Here is a 23505-nt window from a genome sequence, read left to right on the forward strand (position 1 = left end):
CATGTTACCCAGTTTGTCCCCAAACTCCTGGATTCAAGAGCTCCGCCTGCCTCAGCCTCCTGAGTAGTTGGGATTGCAGGTGCCTGATACCATGCCAGCTCCAATATTTTTTAATATAGCCCCCCCCTTGCTTATCTGTGGTTTTGCTTTCCGTGATATCAGTTACCCATGGTCAATGGTGGTCTGAGAATATTAATTTGTCTTGACTCTTTTAAGAGAGACTACATTCACATAACTTTTATCATGGTATATCATTATAATTATTCTATTTTTATTAATAGTTACTTTTTGTCTCCTCTTGTCCCTGATTTACAAATTAAACTTTATGGTAGGTATGTAAGTATATGAAAACCTGATTATTTAGGATTCAGTACTCTCTGCAGTTTGGGGCACGCACTGACTAGGGTCTTGAAACACATCCTCTCTGGGAAGGGAGGATTTCTACATTTATAGCTGAATTATCACCCAGACAATATGTTCAGTTTACACACCTGCCAGTACTGTGTGAGAATGTGCCCCTCACTCTCTGTTGTGAGCCCAGGAGCACTGGTTTGTGGCAAGTGTCTCATGCTATATGAGAACTGGGCACAGTGCTAGGCAATCAGCTCAGGCTCACACACACAAGTGAGACCAAACTCTGGCCTCCTGCAGTTGGTGTCAGGACCTTTCCCATTCTGCTTTCCAGACAGAACTCTGAAGAAGTTTTCCTGAGTAACATGATTTTATTAACTTTCTTTTTATGCCAGGCACAGTGGCACACACCTGTAATCCCAGTGGCTTGAAAGGCTGAGGCAGGAGGATTGCGAATTCAAAGCCAGCCTCAGCAATTTAACGAGGCGCTTGGCAATTCAGCAAGACTCTGTCTCTGAATAAAATATAAAAAAGGGCTGGAGATGTGGCTCAGTGGTTAAGCACCCCTGGATTCAATCCCCAGTAACACCCCCCCCCCAAAAATTTATCTTTATGTCAATATCTGTAGGTGAAAAAATACTCTTAATCTTCCATTTCTTGACCTTGTTTTTGCCAGGGACACCTGTGGCAGTCTGAGTAAGCCAATCGACCTCTTCTCAGAATAATGTACTTGTGATTGCATTAATATTTGAGATCAGCCTGGGCAACTCATTTCACCCTATGGTTAGCCAGTGGTATTTTGAGATAGTCATGTGTCATGGATTTGTTCTGAGAAGTGCATAAATAGGCAATTTTGTCACTGTGCAAACATAGAGTACACTTACCTGCACACAAGCTGTCTGAGGCTTCAGCCTCAGGAACATGATATATTACAGCAAACTTTTTGTTTAAGTAGAAGGAGTACACTCTAACAATAAAAAAGATAGCATAATAAATAGATGAACTAGTAACAAGTCATTTGTTGTCGTTATCAAGTGTTAGGTGCTGTACATAATTGTGTGCGCTATTTTTTAATACGAAGGCAGCACAATGTTTGTTTACACTGTCATCACCATAAACATGTGAGCAATGCACTGATGTCACTAGATGAGGTGAAATTTTCAGCTCCCTTTTAATCTTGTGGGACCACTGTCATCCGTACATCCTGTTGTTGCCCTCATATGCAATGACTGTGATTTTTACAGGTGACAGTCATTGTGGTTTGTTGCTTACATTCACAATGAAGTGAAATGGTGAATTTAATTTATGAAATAGTGACTTTTTTTTCTCAATGGGGTCTGTAGAATTTGTAAGAACTCTGTATGGCCATTTCTCCAAAGAACACCAGAAAAACCTGTTGATCAACCTGTTATTTTAGTGCTTACTTTTTTCCCCCATTTTTTTTTTATTGGTGCAATTAGTGCTAGGTGCTTACTATTAAAGTAAGTGGGTGAGGTATAAATCTAGACTAGCCAAGTGAGGTGGTGCATACCTATATAAAACCTGTGTAACTCAGGAAGCTGAAACAGAAGGATCACAACTTCAAGACCAGCCTGGGCAACTTGGCAAGACCCTGTAGGGTCTCAAAATAAAATAAAAAGGGCTGGAAATATAGCTCAGTGGTAGAGTGCCTCTGGGTTCTATTGCCAGTACTGAAATAAATCAATTTACTAGACTAGCTGCAGTGAGAGAGAGATCACCACCTGGGGGGAAAATTGGTAGGGAGAACTTTTATTTCTATGTACTTGCAACAAAATACACAGACAATTGGCTAGGGATGTAGTTTATTGGTAGAGTACGTGCCTAGCACATGTGAAGCCCTGGGTTCAATCCTCAGAATCATACATTCATATATATATAATGATATATGGTTATATATGGTTTTTTATGCTGCTAATATTCTCTCTATATATGTGTGTGTGTATATATAGAGAGAGAATATTAGCAGCATAAAAAAACAAGATTTCTTTTTTTAATTGAACAATACCTTTTTAAATTTTTTTATAAATAACAAGATTTTTACACAGAAAAGTAAATGAGCATTTTGACATTAAATTTATAAGACCTAAGTAAATGCAGGGATACACCACTAGTGTAAAGATGTCACTTCTCCCCTAGTAGTCTTTAAGTTCAATGTAATCCTACTCAGTGTTCCAGTTTTCCTTTTTTGTAGAAATGGAAAGGCTCAGTGGAAATTATGTGAAAATATGGAGGATTTAGGGTAGCAAATATAATCTTGAGGAGGAAGAATAGAGTTAGAGGACATATACTATTGTGTATCAAAATGTATTACAAAGCTACAATAATTAAAGCAGTGTGTATTTGTGCATGGACAGAAATGTAAGCTGATGGAAAAGACTAGAAAGTCCAGAAACAGACCACATATATGGTCCACCGACTGATGACAAAAGGCCCATTGAAATGCAGTGGAGAAAGGATGGTCTTTCAATGGACAGTGCTGAATCGATTGAATAAAATGAACATTGATCCTCTACCTCACATGATACAGAAAAATAAGTTTCACACAGAGCACAGATCAAAAGATGAAATGTAAAAGCATAAAGCTTCCATAACAGAAAATACCTTTATTACCCTGGGGCGGGCAAAGATTTTTTGAAAAGGACACATTTTTTTTAACATACTAGATCTCATTTTAAATTTAAAATGTCTATTCATTAAAAAAAAAAAAAACACTCCTTTAAAACAGCCAAGAGATTAATGTTTCTCAGCCTACCCTAAATTGTGGAACCAACTTAGATGCCCTTCAGTAGATGAATGGATAAAGAAATGGTAGTATATACAGAATGGAATATCATTCAGCATTAAAATATAATAAAATCATGGCATTTGCAGGTAAATGGATGGAGTTGGAGAATATAATGCTAAGTGAAGTTTGCCAATCCCAAACAAAACAAATGCCAAATGTTTTCTCTGATATAAGGAGGCTGATTCACAATGGGGATGAGGGGAGGAGCAAGGGAGGAATGGAAGAACTTTAGATAGGACAAAGGGGAGGGGGGGAGGGAGGGAGCATGGGGGTAGGAAAGACGATAGAATGAGATGACATCATTACCCTAGGTACATGTATGAAATGGAAAGGCTCACGAATGGTGTGACTCTACTTTGTGTACAACCAGAGACATGAAAAATTGTGCTCTATATGTGTACTATGAATTGAATCGCATTCTGCTGTCATATATAACAAATTAGAATAAATAAATTTTTTAAAGAAATAGTTGCACCTTGCTTTGTGGTCTGATATGTGGTCAGTAAGCTCATGGGTTAATACCTACTTTATAGTCATAGATGTCCATTGACTTAAGCATGTCAACTGTGCCCTTCAAATCTATATCCTGATTATTTTTTTGCTAAGCTAAAATGATCAGTTACTGAATGAGATATGTTCACATCTACCACTGCGATGTTTGGTAGATTTATTTATTTTATTGTTTGCATTTCTAATAATTTGAATTCTAATTTTAAGATATATTTACACAAACACAATAGATGGATACATGTTTAAAATTGATCTAGCTTCCAAGTGAGCTGAGTCTTTTATCATTATGTATAAAATGATATTATACTGTTAATGCTATTTGCCTTAAATCTTTTTTATCTAATATTAATGTAGCTACAACAAATTGTTTTAGGGCTTGTGTAGAAAATCTACCCAATAGAAACACCTGTCAACCTCTTTAAAAAAAATAGCCAAGAGAAAGCCCACATAAGGGAAAAAATATTTATATTACATATATCCAATAAAGGATTTAGATCTAAAATCTTCAAAGAACCAGTAAGAAAATGACTCCGGAGGAAGAAATGAAACAAAAACTTGTGAAAGACTTTTCAAAAGGTATTTTCACTTAGGTGCGCTAGTAAATGCATATAATTCCAGTGACTTGGGAGGTTAAGGCAGGCAGATCACAAATTCAAGTCCAGCCTGAGCAACTTAGTGAGACCCTGTCTCAAAATAAGATAAAAAGAACTGGGGATGTGGCTCAGTGGTAGAACATCTCTGGTTCAATCCCCAGCATTGGCAGGGGGAGCAATATTCAATTGATACTATATTCAATGAACATATATTTTTTAAAAGTTCAGTATCATCAGGCATCGGGGAAATACACATTAAAATGATTGTGAAGCTGGGCATGGTGGTGCACGCCTTAATCCCAACTGCTTGGGAGGCTGAGACAGAAGGATGGTAAGTTCAAAGCCAGCCTCAACATCAGTGAGGTGCTAAGCAACTCAGTGAGACCCTCTCTCTAAATAAAATACAAAATAGGGCTGGGGATGTGGATCAGTGGTCCAGTGCCCCTGAGTTCAATCTCCAGTATCCACCCCACCCCTAAAAAAAAGGGTTGAGGATATGGCTCAGTGGTAAAGCATTTCTGAGTTCAATTCCCAGGAGTGAGCCACCATGTTCGGCTAATAGGTGATGCCTGTACTCATTGTTTCCAAATACTCTCCTCTTATTCACTTCTTTTTTTTAAATGAAATTTTTTAATTTCAAAAATTTCACTGGGTGTGGTGGAGCGTGCCTATAACCCCAGCAATTTGGGAGGCTGATACAGGAAGATCACAGGCTGAAGCAGGAGGATCGCAAGTTCAAGGCTAGCCTCAGTAATTTAGCAAAAATATTTTTTATTTGTCTCAAAATAAAAAAAAAAAAGTATTGGGAATGTAGCTCAATGGTAAAGCAGCTCTAGGTTCAATACCAGTACAAAAAAAATCAAACATATACAAAAATAAATCAAATTATATAATATATATTACCCAAATTCAAAAATCATAAACTCGTGGTCAATTGTGATTGATCCATACCCCATCCCACACTCTTTTTTTTTTTTTTGGTTGTTCAAAACATTACAAAGCTCATGATATATCATCTTTCATACATTTGACTCAATTGGGTTATGAACTCCCATTTTTACCCCAAATACAAATTGCAGAATCACATCATTTACACACTCACATTTTTACATAATGGCATATTAGTGACTGTTGTATTCTGCTACCTTTCCTATCCCCTACTATCCCCCCTCCCCTCCCCTCCCATCTTCCCTCTCTACCTCATCTGCTGTTGTTCAATTCTCTCCCTTGTTTCCCCCCCCCATCCCACACTCTTATTACATTGTTTTGAAGCAAATACCAAACATTGCATCATTTCATCAATAATTATTTCAGTTTATAGCTTTCAAAGATATATAAGCAAGGGGTTGGGGATATAGCTCAGTTGGTAGATTGCTTGCCTCCTATGCACAAAGCCCTGGGATCAATCCCCAGCATCACACACACAAAAAAAAAAAAAAAAACCCAAAAGATATATAAGCAAAACACCATCATTGTATCTAAGCAAAATGTCTTTTTTAAGGACTGTGGAATGAGACAGACATTATTACCCTATGTACATGTATGAATACACTACTGGAGTGACTCTGCACCATGTACAGCCAAAGGAATGAGAAGATGTGCTCCATTTGTGTACAATTGCATTCCACTGTAAAATAAATACATTTAATTTTTTTTTAATTTAAAAATGCCTTCCTAATGGCCTAGCCAAAATAACATCATTATATCTTTAAAATTAACAATAACTTATTAATATCATTAAATATCCAATCAGGGCTGGGAATGGTGGCTCATGCCTGTAATCCCAGCAGTTCGGGAGGCTGAGGGAGGGGGATCCCTAGTTCAAAGACAGCCTTAGTAGTGAGGTCCTAAGCAACTCATTGAGACCCTGATGAGTTTTATATTTTATTTATAAAATATTTTTAAAAGTTCTGGGGATATGGCTTGGTAGTTAATCACCCCTGGATTCAATCCCCAGTACCCATCCTCCAAAATCCAAATCCAATCAGGGTTTAAATTTCCCACTTCTCACACATTATAGTTCATGTATTTTATTTGAATCCCAATCTAATTATCATCTATGTATTGCATTTGACTGCTGTGGACCCTAAATTTGTTTTAATTTAGAGATTCCCTCTTCCTTTTCTTCTTCATTTTTTTTTCTTTTAACTTGTTTATTAAAGAAACTAGGTCACTTTTCCAGTAGTTTCCTACAGTCTGGATTTGCTGACGGTGTCCCTGTGGTATGTCGTTTAACCTGTTGTTGGCATCCCTGTGTTTTCTGTATGCTGGTAATTGGTGGCTGGTGATGTGATCAGGTTCGAGTGTTTAGGCAGCTAGAGCAAAAGGTGGCACTGTGTTCTGTTAGCAAGCATAGAGTTGTGGCTTTCTCTTTCTTCCCACCTCTCTTGTAACCATTGATGACTGTGGTCTACACACGCGTGATAACATAAATACTTATTTAAAAGAATGTTGTATTGGTGGTGATATGGAGCCATCTGTATACTGGCAAAGAGCAAAAGAATAAAAACACAAAACAAGAGGTATATTATGCTTCAATGTTTTACAATTATGTAAAAATGTTATTACACATATAAATATATGTCCTAGTAGAGGCATAGAATTTGTTGATACACTTATAGAAGAAATGAGTAACAATGATGCCTTCTGGGGAAATAAATGGGGTGTTGGGAGGCAGGGATGTAAAGAAGACTTAGTTTTCACTCTGTATTCTTGTGTGCCCTTGGGGACTTTTTAAATGATGAAAATATATAATATGAAATTTGCCATTGTAATCATTTTAGATCATATAATTCAGAGGCATTAAGTTCATTCATAATGTGCAACTATCACTACTCTATAGTTCCAAAACTTTTCATCAACCCAAACAGAAACCCTATACCCATAAAGCAGCCACTCCCCTATTCTCACCTGTTGCCAGTCACTGATCTGTTTTATTCTCTAAGGATTTGTCTCTTCTGGATATTGCACATAAAAGGAATCATACTATATGTGGTCCTTTATGTCTAGCTTCTTAGCTTGACAAATAGAAAGAACGGTCAGAGCCTGGAACGTCTGAAATGTAGAAGCTTGAAGTAGGTCTGGCTGTGTAATTCATGAGCCCAGTTAAAATGAAGATGCAGGGCCCCTTGCCCAAAAGGCAAGAAAAAGCATTTTCCTTCCTCCAGCCATTTCTCTCTTGATTTGATGTTGTGCATTTTGTTACTTAATGCCTAAGAAAAAAAATTAAAATTTTAGATTACTAGAATGAATTCACCATTCATCACATCGCACCATGCCAGTTTTATATGCAAACATAGTATTTAATTCACTTGTGGAATCGCCAAAATGACAGTCTGTTGCGGCTTGTCCCCAGAGGGTGTCTTAAACTGACCAGAAAGAAACAAATGGGAGAAAGACTAAGGAAAGTTGGAAGGAGGAAGGCAGGATCCCCAGCCTTGGCGCCCAAGCCTGGGGCCAGCGGCAGGCGCGCTCGCCAGCAGTTCCAGAGGCTGAGTTAGGGGGATCCCTAGTTCAAAGATAGCCTTAGTAGTGAGGTCCTAAGCAACTCATCGAGACCCTGATGAGTTATATATTTTATTTATAAAATAGACCCTCCACAAACCCCCGCCCCAGCCCTCAACGCAGGGTGCGTGCATTCGTGTTCTCGAGCGCACCCTGGCGGCGCAGGGTCTGAAGAAGTCAAGCCAAGTGTCGGCCCACGGGTCTGCAGCCCAAACCCACTACGACAGACAACCCCCAGCGGTACTGCGACCTCCGTGCCCGTGGTGCTCCGTGCCTGGATGGGGTGGGCGAAAGACCCCGCTGCCAGCAGAGGAAAGGGATGGCCACCACCACACCCCAGGCTCTTCTCGTGGCCGCACCCGGGACTCTACTGGAGGCGGAAAATAGCAGTAGTTACCTGGCAGCAGTTGCAAGGTCAGGGACACAAAAGTGCAGGGAAGCCATCCTCTGGAGGCAGCCTGAGGAGGCCGATAGTGCAAGAGCCTGGACTGCAAGCCCTGGCGCATGCTCCATTGTCCTTTGAGAATTCACTATAAAACTCAAATTCAAAGATAAAGAATTTCAAGACAATGACAGCAGAATTAAACCAAGTACTAGAACCCTCTGGACACTGGACCCTGTGTAACCTTGTGCTATGGTGACAGCCTATGAAGCTGACATCACAAGAAAAAATAATGTCTGTCTGCAAAAATGAAAAGTGAGTCAGATATGCGAGCTGCCTATGTGATTTTAAATTGTCTAGTACCCACATTTTTTAAAAAAATGTCTTTATGGATACAATACCTTTATTTTATTTATTTTTATGTGATGCTGAGGATCGAATCCAATGCCTCACACATGCTAAGCAAGTGCTCTACCACTGAGCTGCAACCGCAGGCCCTGGCACACACATTTTTTAAAAGGGGTGTAGGGGGCTGGGGTTGTTGCGCAGTGGTAGAGCACTTGCCTAGAATGCTTAAGGCCCTGGGTTCCATCGACAGCGCCAAAAATAAATTTTAAAAACTAAAAAAGAATATTCAAATAAACAGGTGATATTAATTTTCATAAAATATTTTTAACCCAATGTATAAAAATGTCATTCCAACATGTGATCAATATTAAAAATTATTAAGAGACATTTGACTTTTTTCTTCCACACCAAGTCTTCAAAATCTAGTGTGTATTTTACACTCATTTCAAGTGCTCAGTGGCCACAAGGTGGTTAGAGCTCTGGTGGTGGACAGGTCAGACTTGTAGAATAAAAAATGAAAATGGTTAGCCCTGGTACTCTTTGTATAAATTCTACTTGGTGATCTAATACTGACTGATAAAACAGAAATATTTACCAATATTTGTCAATATCATTTCTATCACATCAATCACATCATGTGAACAAGCTATATGGCACTCCGGAATTTCTGTGAGCAATTTTGATGACTATTGCAATAACTTTCTCTCCCTTTCTTTCCCCCTCAGAACTGGAGATTGAACCCAGGGGGCTGTCTACCACTGAGCTTCATCTCCAGCCATATTTATTTATTTAATTTTTCTTTTTTTTTTTTTTTTTTAATTTTTCTGGTTCCAGGGAATGAACCCAGAGGTACTTAACCACCGAGCCACATCCCATGCCTTTTTTGTATTTTATTTAGAGACAGGGTCTTAGGATCTCGTTAAGGCTAAGGCTGGCTTTAAACTCACAATCCTAGTGCCTCAGCCTCTCTAGCCACTGGGATTAAGGTGTTCACCACCAGGCCTGACTATTTATTTTTAATTTTGAGACAGGATCTTGCTAAGCTGCCAAGGCTGTCCTCAAAATTGTGATCCTCCTGCTTCAGCCTCCTAAGTAGCTGGGATCACAGCCATGTATCACTGCACCTGGCTGCATTTATATATTAATATCATTATTAAATTTAAAATATTTCTTCAAATACTATAATAGTGTCATATAGACAGTCATGAAACAGTGATTCTAATGCTAGTGCTGAAAAACATAACCCCAATTCTATAAACATAAAAAGGGGAAGTTAGATGTTTCAGTTACCATGAGGGAAGCCAAGTAACCACCCTCATGCTCCATGTCATTAATTTAATAGTGAACAGCCTGAGAAACATTGGAAAGTTCTGAGAAATAAAAGTCAACATTTAAGCAGATAGATAACACTTCTAAGTTTAAAAAAAAAAATTGCATAACCAACAAAAAGAAGGAAGAAAAAAAACAAACCCAGCCACATAATCAGATACAAAACTCAAATTGCAGTTATGTACACCTGAGCTGCCTTGGTTGTGAATTTTAGTACTCTAAGAATATAAACATATATGGATATTCATATATATTCATATAAACATATATATGGAAATAGGAAAAACTATTAGACTACTGCTCTCAGGTTCGTTTTCCCCAGCCTTCTCAGGACTTATTTTACTGATGTACTGGCCTGCCACATAGTGGTAAGAAAAAGAAACTACAAGCCCCTTAAAAAAATGTTCAATACATAGTATTTGATATATCCAAAGGAAAAAAATGCAACATAAAATGAACACTTGGAAACCCATCATCCAACTTAAGGACTAGAACATTACCTAATGGTGCATCCACCTGTTTGTCCTTTTCCTGTCTCACCCTATCACCAAAAGTACAATGCCGGATCCAGCAAGTAAAGCCCCTATTGCCCCCTACTGAAAAGACATAAATCATACTCATTGTAAATTTGCCCATTATCACAGTACAGGTGTTGAAAAGTGAATTGCAGCTAAGAGGCACGAATTTGGTTACTGGCACATCAAGTACCTAAGTATTGGATACAGGAAAGTCAAGGTTTATGTAACCCATTGGAGGGAACAGAGGTAGCGCTTCAACTGAATCTTCAGTCTGTAGCAACCATGTGGGTGGATCCCAAGTGCTTCTCCTGTGGCCATACTAATCTCAAGAGCTCCTGGGAAGCTCCCACGCAGAAGCTCAGGCTGCAGGTGATTGATTATTTAGAAGCACACCGGGAAGCTGCAGAGAATGTTCATCTGCCTCCATGTCTGCCTGCTATACTTCTGGAAAAGCATGCCTTATACCTGCACTCCAGACCGCTCACAAGGGCCTCTTGCTTGCAGTCTCTGCAGGTGTTCCACATAGTAGAGGATTCTGAGAGATAGAGTTCCTGGCTTCTCTGCTACAGATGGGACTTCTGAAGGGGTCAGCAATAACAGGACACAATGCTGAGAGAGAGACAGACAGACTAATGTAGAGTCTTGGTCACTGTGGTCACTTGTGGTCACTGGCACTGAGGGAAGCTTCCCATCAGCAGCTGACAGGGGCATTTGACTTCAGGACAGGTCAGACTTTCCTTTGCTCCCAATTTCAGTCTCAGCTTCATGATCTCTTTCTTTTTTCCTTTATGTTTGTGTGATTTTAGCGGTGGGAAGTCTAGGTGATTTCCCTTACTTCCTGCATACCCAACAATGCATTAAAAATATTCTCCCCCCAAATACAGTTGTTTTATAAAGAAGATCTAGGGCTGGGGACATAGCTCAGTCGGTAGAGTGCTTGCCTTGCATGCACAAGGCCCTTGATTCAATCCCCAGCACCACAAAAAAAAAAAAAAAAAAAAAAAAAAGATCTAGGCTTTTCTCCTCCTCCTCCTCCTCCTGCTGCTACTGATGCAGCAGCACAAGCTCTGAAAGTACTCTACCACCAAGCCGCACTCCCAATCCCTAGGATAGTTTTTAAAAGAATGATTCAAACTTGAACACTCCTCTAATCCAGAGGAATAACTTTGATCCCATAGCTTGTAACAAAAAAAAAAAAAAAAAAAACCTGAAGAAATAAATGATTCAAGCTTATGTAGCCTTATCAAGAGGTCCTTCAGGATCTGATGAAAGCTAGGGATTTCAGAAAAAAATGATACAAGGTGAGCGTCCCTAATCCAAAAATCCCAAACCCCAAATGCTCTAAAATCTGACATGATAGCACTAATGGGAAATTCTACATTTGACTTCCATAATGGATTGCAGTCAAAACATAGGTGCAATGAAAAATTTTTGTAAAATAATCTTCAGGCTATAAAGGCATATGAAACAAATAAATTTTGTGTTCAGTCTTGGATCCCATCCTCAAAATATCTCATTATATATTTGTAAACGTTCCAAAATCCCCCCACCTCAAAAAAAAACAAAAACAAAAAAAAACCCTGAAATCCAAAACATTTCTGGTCCCAGGCATTTTAGACAAGGGATATTTGATCTGTATGTCCTGAAAACATGCATGCAATTTTGGGTGGCTCAAAAGTCCCTGATGTCCACCCTAGACCCAACCTATGAAAAATAAAAACCTGATCAAAAAGAAATAAGGAGTCACATGCTAAATCCCAGTCCAACCTTTTTTGTTGTTGTTGTTCTAATTAGTTATACCTGACAGTAGAATGCATTTGGACATATCATATATAAATGGAGTCCAGTCTAGCTTTTATAAACAGGCCAAAATCATCAGAATTTTTCTCCCCATGCTTTTCTAAACATACTTAAAAGCATTGCTGGTTAAATGTTCACTATTCACCACTGTTAGCATGTTAGTTTTAAATTATATTATAGATATAGCAAATTTTCTTGTGTTGCACAAAAACTTTACAGTAGAATGGACCCCTTGTGTAATTAACATCTATAGAGCCTTCATGTCTGTCTCATAAAGACTGATCATAGTTGTACTAACATATTATTACAAGGGTTTCTACTTACAATAACTTTGCTTCTGGGATATTTCATCACTTATATCAAGACTTTAATGAGGAACAAATTCCCAACTTTCACAATGTTCTTATGAAGAAAGCAGTTTTATGCAATGGTCAGTTTTTTCAACTGTTTTCCAGGAATCCTCTGGGCAAAAAATTAGATTGCCCTTTTACTTATGTGTTTTCTGTTCTTCTAGGAAGGAACAACTTTGCAAAAGATGAGGAACCTGGGAGCCTTCTGCTAGGCAGTCTTGGACAGGCTAGTTCACATTTCCAAATTCCCATTTAATCATCTGTTAAGGAATCATGACAATATCCCTGAGCCTCAGGGGAGCACAGTGAGACATATTAGTTCAGTGTGTGCCTAATCTGGTACAGATCAACAAATGCCTGTTGACTGACAGGTAACTGAGAACTGCCTCTGGTTAATTGTCTAGCTGGTGAAAGAGATCCAGCTTTGTCTGCTGGGTCCATTAAGAATTATGACTTGCTCATTGTTCATAGGGGGATCCTGTAGCCAAACAAATGAATAGTTAATTTAAAGATAGACAACTAGGTTTTTTTTTTGCTTTGGTTGGAAATTTAATTCCCAGACAATTCATACATTATGTATAGATTGCCTTGACCTGATTCTGCTTTTGGCACTCAAGATAGGGCCCAGCTCAGAAAGACCAGGAAGGACAAAAAAAAGCATGAGAGATAGAAAGCAGGAGTGAATGGCCCAGTTTAGAACTTCCCTCTGGAATTGCAAGGATGAGGAACCTCTAGGTTAAAGAAGTTGAACTCTCATCTTGATTCACCATCAGGACAGTATTACTATGGTTATCTACTTCTGTAAGCCCAGAACATAACTTTTTTTGATTCCCACTATGAGGCAAAGCATATGAAGTTTTTAAGATGACAGACCACTATCAGGCCTGAAGGCACACAGCTATAATCCCAACTAATCCAGAGACTGAAGTAGGAGAATCACAAGTTCAAGGCCAGACTAGGCAATTTAGCAATATCTTACCTCTAAAAGGGGGAGAGGGTGGCTGGGATGTAACTAAATGGTAGAGCACTTGCCTAGCTTGTGTGAGGCCATTGGTTCAATCCCTAGTACTGAGAAAAAAAATCAGTTAAAATGATACAACCATTTATTTATTTAGTACTGGAGATTGAACCCAGGGGCATTTACCACTGAACCATATCCGCAGCTAAATTGCTGAGACTGGCTTTGAATTTGCAATTCTCCTGCCTCAGCCTCCTGAGTTGCTGAGATTACAGGCAAGCGCCATCACACCTGGCTTAGTACAGCTGTTTTGGAAAACAGTTTGCAGTTTCTTATAAAGTTAAACATACACTTACCATATAACCCCAGCAACCCCATTTCTAGGTGTTTACCCAAGAGACATGAAACATCTGTCCACACAAAGACTTGAGTGTGGTATGTTCCTAGAAACTTTATCATAACAGCCTTGAACTGGAAGCAACCCAAATGTGCTTCCCTGGAGCATGGATTAACAAACTGAGATATCCAAACCACAGACTTCTACAGTAATATAAATAACCAAGCTCTTGGTATAAAACTATATGAGTGAATCTCAAAACCATAATGCCAAGGGGGGAAAAAGCGGTGTGATTCCATGTATATGAAATTCATGAAAAGAGAAAACTGTAAAGACAGAAAGATTGATTGGTGGTGGTGAGAAGCTGGGGGTGGTTGAAGGGAGTGATTGCAGAGAGGCATGAGGGGATATGTTGAGGTGATGGAATTATTCTGCATCATGACTGCAATGGTGATTTTGTGAGATTGTTTTTGTCAAAACTCAAATGGAAGCCAGGCACATTGGTACATGCCTGTAATCCCAGCAGCTCAGGAGGCTGAGGAAGGAGGATCGAGAGTTCAAAGCCAACTCAGCAACTTAGCAAAGCCCTAAGCAACTCAGCAAGACCCTGTCTCTAAATAAACCCCTGGGTTCAACCCCCAATAACCCTCCCCGCAAAAAGAAGTCAAATTGGGGCACACCAATGCACACCTGTAAATCCAGTGACTCAGGAGGTTGAGGTAGGAGGATCACATTTGAGGCCAGTCTCAGCAACTTAGCAAGACCTTGGAAAGAAAGAAAGAAGGAAGGAAGGAAGGAAGGAAGGAAAGAGAGAGAGAGAGGGCGGGCAGGCTGGGATATAGCTCAGGGGCATAGCGTCCCTGGGCTCAGACCTTAGTACCCCAAAAGCAAACAAAATAAAAAACTCTTATTGAGATGGATTTAAAATTAAAGAATTTTTGAAGCCAAACATGGTGGCACACACCTATAATCCCAGCTTCTCAGTAGGCTGAGGCTGGGGGATCCCAAGTTCAAGGCCAGCCTCAGCAATTTAGCAAGAACTTGTCTCAAAATAAAAAGGGCTGGTAGAACTTCCATTGGTTCAATCCCCAATACCATAAAAATCAAATTAAATTCAAGAAGTTTATTCTATGCAAATTATACCTCAATAAAGCATTTTGTTTTGTTTTAATGATGCAACTTGAAGCTCTCCTGTTTATCTCTCAGTAAATCTGAGATCAGCTAAATTCTTGATCTGAGATTCCTGTTCAGGCTGGTCGGTGGTCCTCAAAAGAATTCCCAAGGACCCGCTACTGAGCCTGTGGTAGACAGGGCTGATGTGAGGCTTCTGAGGCCAGAAATTTATGTGCTTTTTGGTTCAGGGGCCCACAGACTCAAAGCCCAGAGGGTTATGCAGGGCCGCTCCTGTGATGTGGAGAGGAATGCTGAGCACATCAGCATGGGGGACAGAGGGGACCCAGGGAGTCTCCTACAGATGCCCCACATTGGTGCTGACTTGGAAGCTTAATGTGGCTTCCAGGATAAGCAGTGATTCCCTAGGGCCTCCCACATTTCTTGCCACCAGAATGAGTCAACAGGTTTCCACCACCCTCTTGGAGCTGTCTGATTATTTTGAAGAGAGCTGTTCTGATCATCCCCATTTTCTAGGCAAAGAAACTAAGACTCAGAGAGTTTGAGTGGCTTTTCCAGGATCACACAGCCTTTAGTTGACTTCCATGGGACCAGAGTCTAAGACTTCTGTCTTCAAAGCCTGGGCTTTCTCCACTTGGCTGGGCCAATCACTAAGTTGGGACTCCAGGCAGTGTGGCTGTGTACCAAAGAATGGCTCTCCAATTTTTAAAGGCCTGGGGCTATGAAGAGGCCTCCTGGAAAAGCCAAGGTTGTCTATAGACCAACAGCTCTGGGGCGTCTGTAATACTGCAACGGATGATTAAATCCCCCAATCTGATCACACAGTGAAACAGTTTTCAAAGTGGATAGTCCTCATTGCTTCCCATGGCCATGGCAGACTGTCCCTGTAACCTTCATACCCTGGCTTTTCAGGCAAGTGGTGGGGTGGTTTTTGGAGAATGCAGAACCCAGAGGCAGGTGGCCCAGATTCACCTAAGCTGTACCAAGACAGTTTCTCTTTGCCTGAGTTTCCTCATCTGTAAGCAAGGACCAAAGTTATTCCTATGAAGATTGAGATAACACACAAAAGCACTGAGACCGGGGCTGAGTACACAGGAAATATGCCATAAATGTTAGTTGCTAAGAAAAGAAAAATAAAAAGGAAAACATTAGCACAGTGTAGACCCTGGGACTCTCTCAACATCTCCCAGCAGCAAATGGGAGTGGGAGGGGCTACTTGAGAGAACTCAGCTCAGGGCTGTCATGGGAAGGCAGGCTTCTGGAAAGGGCCTGAATTTATACCCACATGTAAAAGGCAACGATGTCTTCCATTACAGGGCTGGGAAAGACAACAGAATCTCTTACCTTAGGGCTTGTTCAACTATGCAAGCCCCGGGTGGTGAGCTCTCCTCTTCTCCCCTTGGCTGTCTGGCTAGAAAGGGAGCAGCCATGTTTGTACACCACCTAGTGCAGGGTGAACACAGAATTCAAGCCAGGCCAGTCAGGATCCCATCATGGGATTCAGAATGGTGGTGCAGACCTGAAGGCCCAGCTATCTAGGAGGCTGGGGCAGGAGGATCACTTGATCTCCTGAGTTCAAGGTAAGCCTGGTCGACAGAGTGAAACCCCATCTCAAAAAAAAAAAAAAAAAAAATGGAAAGAGAAGAGAAGGAGTAAGAGGAGGAAGTGAAAAATAATCCTTTCTTAGGAATTTAGAATTGATCCCAGAAGAGTCTGGGCTTATTCTGCTGATCTCTCAGCTCTACGGTTTAGATATGGTTTGCGTGTGTCCCCCGAAAGGGAAGCTTGGTCCTTGATGTGGTGATGTTGGGAGATGGTGGAACCTAGTGGGAGGTCCTTAGCTCATGGGGGAGCTGCCCTCAGAAGAGATTAAGGTAGCTCTTGGGAGACCCCTGTTCTCTCACAAGAGCCTCTTGTTACAAGAATGAGCCTGGCGTTGAATTGCTCTCTGGCTTCCTGTTTGCTCTCCTAGGCACTCCATCTTTAGGTCCTCCCCAGATGCAAAAACCAACCAGGGCCACCTGATATTGAACGTGCAGCTTCTGAAACTGTGAGATAAACAAACACAATCATCCTGTCTTGAGAATCTGATGTGACTCCATTTTTGAGAAACCAGCTTCTACCTCAAGGCCTGTCCTAAGGAAGCGTGCGTGCGTGACCCTTGTCCTGGGAAAAACCCACACCGAGCACTCCTAAGCACATACCCACCCTGCTGAGTTGTTTGTCTGTAAATAACAGGAGAGATCTGCGGTGTCAGGTGTCCCTGACTCAGTCAGGCTAGGTGAAGACCCACAGCAACCCCCTAGCAACCACCAATCAGCACGAGACAGGGAAAATACCTGGGATGCCAGATGGCCCCCAAGTAGTTTATGGTGGTTGATAACATGTTGGGAAAGCATGTAGTTTAGCACATACACCCCTCATGGCCTAAACCAATCAGTTCAAATGAATCCCCCTCTTATACTAACCAATCACCCCTATCCAACTTGTTCCCACCAGTGAATGTGCTAATCAACGTTAAGAGTTGTTTGATTTTCCCGCAGTATGGAATGATTTGCTGTGTGATGTTGTGACGCATAGAGTATCCCCCCAAAACCTATAAAATCTCACTGAACAAAGGACAGGGACTCACTCCCTGGGACCGCTGCATCGGGAACAGTTGTGAGTCCAGGCTCGAGCTTGCAATAAAGACTCTTGTATGATTGCATTGGATTCGGCTCCTGGAGGTCTACTGGGGGTCCCACGGATCTGGCATTACAGTCTCAGGTATTTTATTACAGTCACAAAAAAACAAAACCAATATACTCAGAGATGGGAGAGAAATTAACCTGGGAGTTGCAGGCTGATGCCAATTGTTGCCACATTTCTTAGGAAGCAAGGAAAGTCAGTCTTTAGGGAGATAGGACAAAACAGAAACTAAGTTGGGCAAAGTGCCTTTCTGGGACCCCTGAAGGCTGGGCCCTCGTTATCTATGCCCAGCTGCACCCTCATGCTCAGATCCCTTAAGACTCTTCCATCTCCTTATTCTATAGAATCCCCTTTTGTCATCAACCTATCCTCAGTTTCTGGCAGTCACAACCACAAGAATCTCAAAGGCGAACACCTCCTTCTCCTTTTTTTTTCCTTTTAGTTGTAGATGGACACAATACCTTTATTTTACTTATTTATGTGGTGCTGAGGATCAAACTCAGTGATCCATGCATGCGAGGCAAACACTCTACCACTGAGCCACAACCCCAGTCCTCCTTCTCTTTTTACACAGTATACCTTCTGTTCACCCACACAGCTTTCTTGAGGGGGACTTCAGCCTGAAGAAGGGTATCCTACAGGCAGTTGATACTAGTTGACAGAGTCTCCATCTCCTTCTATGGTTCCTCATTCCTCTTCCAGTGCCCCAACCCCTGGGGTCTGCATAATCCCACCTCCCACATGCAGAGGTTCCCTAAGTCAGGCCCCTCCTGGCTGCCTTCTGCCTGGCATAACTGACCCTCCTCTGACCCATTTCCTTGGTCAGCCTTGTAAGTCCCAGTTTCTGGGATCTGTATGTTGCATCTCTCAGGTGGCAGCTGTAGTCTAACAGGAGTCTTCAAAACCTTCTGTGGCAGGCCATTGTGGGAAGATGTTTGGGAGAAAAAAATTTTCAAAAGATCATAGATAACTGGCCAGAAAGAGCACTGGCAGAGGGACAGAGACTGGATTCTGGCCCTAGCTTTGCTTTTAACTTCCTGTGTGACTTCGGGCTTTTGTTTCTTCAGCTGTAGAATGATAGAACAAGACAAGGTCAAAGACTTTCCAGGGAGCTCTGAGGAGATGCTTGGGACATAGTTTTGGAAACTGCAAAGCAAGAAGAGATGGCACATAGGGATGTTTCTCTTTACTTAAGGTAGCCCCCCTGGGTATGCACTGTCCACTGAGTGCCGCAGTCTGGCTAGGCACAATTCAGGAGCCACTTGTCAAAAGAAACTAACTTTATTTTTAGAACCACACACGCCAAACAAAACAGCCTCTCAGGAAAAACCTTCAGAGCCCAATTGCCACCACCGGCTTCCCACAAGCCTCTCCACCTCCCCCACTCCTCCTGCTCTTGAGGCCGATTGGCTGGGTCTTGTGGGCGGAGCCAAAAAAGTCCCCCAATGAGCAGCTCCGTAGTATGAAAGGGAGGGGAAACAGCCCAATGAGCATCACGCAGAGGAGCCAATCAGCTAGAAGTTGCTGGGGCCGCTGTGAGCCAATCATCAGCTGGAAGTCTGAACGTTTGCTGGGGCCCCTTCGGCTGTGGCTCTCAACAACTGAGCATCTTCAAAACAGCCTCATCTCAGCCTCAGCTCCCTAAGAAGCAGATCTTGAGGCTGCAGCACAGGTTTAATGCTTTAGGAGGGCTGCAGTGGCTGCAAAGCTGAGGGGGCGGGGTGAGATAAAGTATAAAGAGCACAGCCAAGTGTGCACTGCTGATGGCTTCCATCTACTGATGCTAGATCTCGTGGGATCTTATTTAAAGAGGCTGTGTGAAAACTTTGTAAGCACAGGCCAGTCTGTCCAGAAAGTAGAAGGGAGGAGAATTCACCCTCCAGCCCCCACCTCTTAATGATCAAAGGCTTACCCCATGGGCTGTCAAACACTCCTGCACTTCTGCAACTAAAGGTGTGGAGTCACAGGGGGAGGTGATAGAGGGAGCTGCTGACTCCTCCTTGTGAAGTCAGCTGTAGTAGGAGCTGGAAGCAAACAAGGACCAGGGGGCTGGCAATATGGCTCAGTTGGAAGAGTGCTTGCCTCGGATGCACAAGGCCCTGCGTTCAATCCCCAGCACCACAAAACAAAACAAAAAACAAATGGCAAGGATCTAGACAAAAGGCATAGCTGGGAGTATCTTTGATGGTGTATTAAAAAGTACCAGATATATATCTAGAATTGAAAAGAAGTGAGCTGGGTATGGTGTGGTGCACACCTATAATCCCAGTAGTTTGGAAGGCTGAGTTTGAGACCAGTCTTAGCATGTTAGCAAGATACTTAGTGACACTCCGTGATACCCAGTCTCAAAATAAAATAAAAAAAGAGCCAGGGGCAGTAACGCATGCCTGTAATCCCAGTGGCGAGGGAGTCTGAGACAGAGAATTGCAAGTTCAAAGCCAGCCTCAGCAACAGCAAGGTGCTAAGCAACTCAGTGAGACCTTGTCTAAATAAAGTACAAAATAGGACTGGGGATGTGGCTCAGTAGTTGAGTATCCCTGAGTTCAATCCCCTGTACTCTGCCCTCCACCAAAAAAAAGGGCTAGGGAGGGAGCTAAGTGGTAAAGTGTCTCAGTTCAATCCCCAGTAGAAAGAAAGAGAAGAAAAGAAGGAAAGGGAAAGGAAAGAAGAAGAAAGAAGGAAGAGGAGTAAAGGGCTGGGGTGTAGCACCCCAGGTGAGCACCCCTGGGCTCAATCTGCAGTACAATAAATAAATAAGAAAAAGAACTTCTGCTAAACCAAAAGTCAAAACCACTGGGCTGGATAATCCCAAAGGACTTCTCAGGAAAAGGATTACTTATTCATATTACTGAAATTGCCTTTTTTTTTTTTTAGAGAGAGAGAGGGAGAACTTTTAATATTTATTTTTTTAGTTTTCGGCGGACACAACATCTTTGTTTGTATGTGGTGCTGAGGATCGAACCCGGGCCGCACGCATGCCAGGCGAGCGCGCTACCACTTGAGCCACATCCCCAGCCCTGAAATTGCCTTTTTGATGTACAGGAACCATGTCTCCACAGAGTCACAAGCAAGATCCTGAAAATGTGTACACCCCAGTGCCCAAGAATTAGTACCAACTTTACCCTAGGCACTCAAATTTCCATGAAATTTAAGAGATAATAGAGATGGTGCTTTTAAACGAGTCCTGGCTGCTAACCCTATCAGGATGGAGTTCTTTTGTTCTGGAAGGCCTGGGGCCCCTTCTTTTTAGCTTGGACTCCCTTCTACTCAGAGCAGCTGCCAGCACCAGGCAGAGTCAGATTTGTCAGTATTTAAGGGATTGGAGGAGTAAATGGGTCAGAGAGGCTCCCTCCACACAGCCTGGTCCTCCGATGGCTGGAAGCCCACCCCTAAGGATTATTAAATCCATGATCAAATCATGGGTACTTCAAGCCCCTCCTTCTGCAGCCAGCAAAACCCACAGAGAATGAGAGATTGGGGTCAGAACAGGAAGCCTCAATCCTCTGATTTATGCTGCAATCAATCTGTATATTAGACTCACCAGAATTAAACCTGGGACCCAGTTTGAGAGTTGTCATTGGCTGACTTCAGCTCAGAACACTGGCTTTCTCTGCTGCAAAACTGGTTCATCACTTGCTTTTCTTACAACATAGTAAAAACCAAATAAGAGAAAGTAAGCTATGGAGCAAATGTGTCACCCAGTGGCACATGAGTGGGGACTGAAGTATGACCTCTGGGCTCCTGGAGTCCAGAATAGAAAATGACCTTGAGGCAGACAGTTCCAGCCTCCCATGGCCAAGTAGGACATGCAGACCAGACCAAAGTGGAAAGGAAGAAGCTCAATAAAAATATCCCAAGGAAAAAGACAGAAAAGAGAAAAGAATGGAAATAGGCAGAGCTGAAACCCCTTACTGCATGGCGGGAAATGACAGGTGCAGAGAGACTACTATAAATGCCCAGTTCACCAGTGCCAGGCTGCCTGCCAGGTGCCTCACAAGCACTGCAGCATTTAATCATCACAATGCCAATGTGGCAGACAGAGGAGTAAACCGAGGCTGAGAGAAGACAGTTTATTTGTGACACAACTAGTTTACAGTGGCACCAGGACTGAAGTCCAGGCAGCCTGCCCTCAGGTCTGGCTCTGTTCTCTTTTCTCATCGTGACAGGTAGCAGATAGACAGGAGCATAGGAACATGAAGTTCAGGGGCTAACGCCACAGACTGGGCCTACATACTAGCATAGCACTCCACATGTTTGCTCTTAAAAAGCAATTTACCCAAAAAGCAATTTACCTAAGGCCATTCTGGCCCTGTTCTGGCTTAAGTCAATAAGATACATTACATTACTCAGCAAACAGGCCTGTCATCTGTAAAGCTATTCAAAGCTCAATGATCATAAAATCTGAAAAACAAATTTGAATTAGAACCGGTATAATAGTAAAATCCACTCCTCATGGTTTTTGTCTGGGTACCCATGGGTAAGGACTTAAAAACTGGAGGCTATTCTGTTCTGTCAGTCAAGGTAAGAGGTGGTACCTGGGCAGGACTCTAAAAACTTCCCTACAACTCCCAACAAAACTAGGGAATAAAGGGTGCCACTTGGCTCTCCTCTGAGGAGAACTTTCTCTTCTTCTCTAATAAACTTTGCTATATTTCTATGACATTTTCTCCTGTGAGGACACAAAAGCTGAGAGAAACAATGGGACCCTCTGGACCACCTGGTTACAACAGGGATGCTGTCTCCTAGGTTTGGGGTGTCATCTATATTACTATGACTCACCAGTCTGTCTGCCAGGCTCCCAGATATTGCCTGAGGTTCAGATCCACAAGTCCAGCAGCCTCCTGACCCACCTTAAGCTTAGTGTGTCCAAAGATGAATCACATTTATTGCTCCAACCCACTTCTGGGAGGTGACTCCACCACCCATACAGATGTGGAACCTGTCCACCACTAAGCTCCTCCCCTCAGCCCCAGCCATGCACCAGGTCATAGCCATGGTACCACCCACACAACCCTACTTCACCACCTCTCTTCCCACTGTCACTGTTTGCAGTCCAGGACTCTCACTAGTGAACAGGGCCCCTCTTCATGCTTTAATATAACCTTGCTACCACTAGCAGCTTATTTTAAAACTGACATTTGTTCCCCTTCGTCTTTCCCTCCCTAACCATGAGGGAAGCAAGATTATTAATCTTCTTCCTGTTCTAGGCAAAATTATTTGTTCTTCAGCTCACTGACTATGGGAATGGAGGAATCCAGACTTTGGGGCTGGCACCTGTGGATCTAAGAAACCAATGTCTCTCAACTCTACCAATCAATTATGACTGCTGATAGGGCACACCTGGAGTTCAGCTTTTGCATCCCCTTTTTAAATGCCCATGATTCCCCCTGGCAGTCAAAACCGCAGCCTCTGAGACAGAGGCTCTTGTGGGTTCTCCTTTGCTAGCAAAATTTTTTTCTTTTTTCCTCAATACATTGTCCTTGTTCTTGGATGGTGTCAAGGACAAAGACCAAAGTTTCAGCATCATTAGAACATGGTATAGCTTATCCCTGTACTTCCCTGTCTCCAGTTCTGCTTATCATTCACCTGGACACTAGGAAAGCAATGTGCCTAAAACGCAAATACATGTCACTCCCCTGCCCAGTGTCCTTGAGCTGCTTCCCATTGTTCTGAGGATAGACTTCTGGTCCACTCCTGTAGCTCTTCCACCTTGCACCCTGCAGCTCTCACTGAACTTTCCATTCTTCCAAACCCCAGCCACTCTCTGAACACTGGACCCCTGCCTGACTAGTCCCTCTACCTGAAACGCTCTCCCCAACTCCGTGGTTTTGGCCAGTCCTGTTCACATTTCACTATCACCTTGGAAGTCCAAAGCCACAGCTAATATGCCTTCCTCCAAA

The sequence above is a fragment of the Marmota monax genome, unplaced genomic scaffold, assembly GCF_021218885.2.
Source record: "Marmota monax isolate L192 unplaced genomic scaffold, Marmota_monax_Labrador192_F-V1.1 WCK01_AAM20220418_F8-fsc00078, whole genome shotgun sequence".
Lineage (NCBI taxonomy): Eukaryota > Metazoa > Chordata > Mammalia > Rodentia > Sciuridae > Marmota > Marmota monax.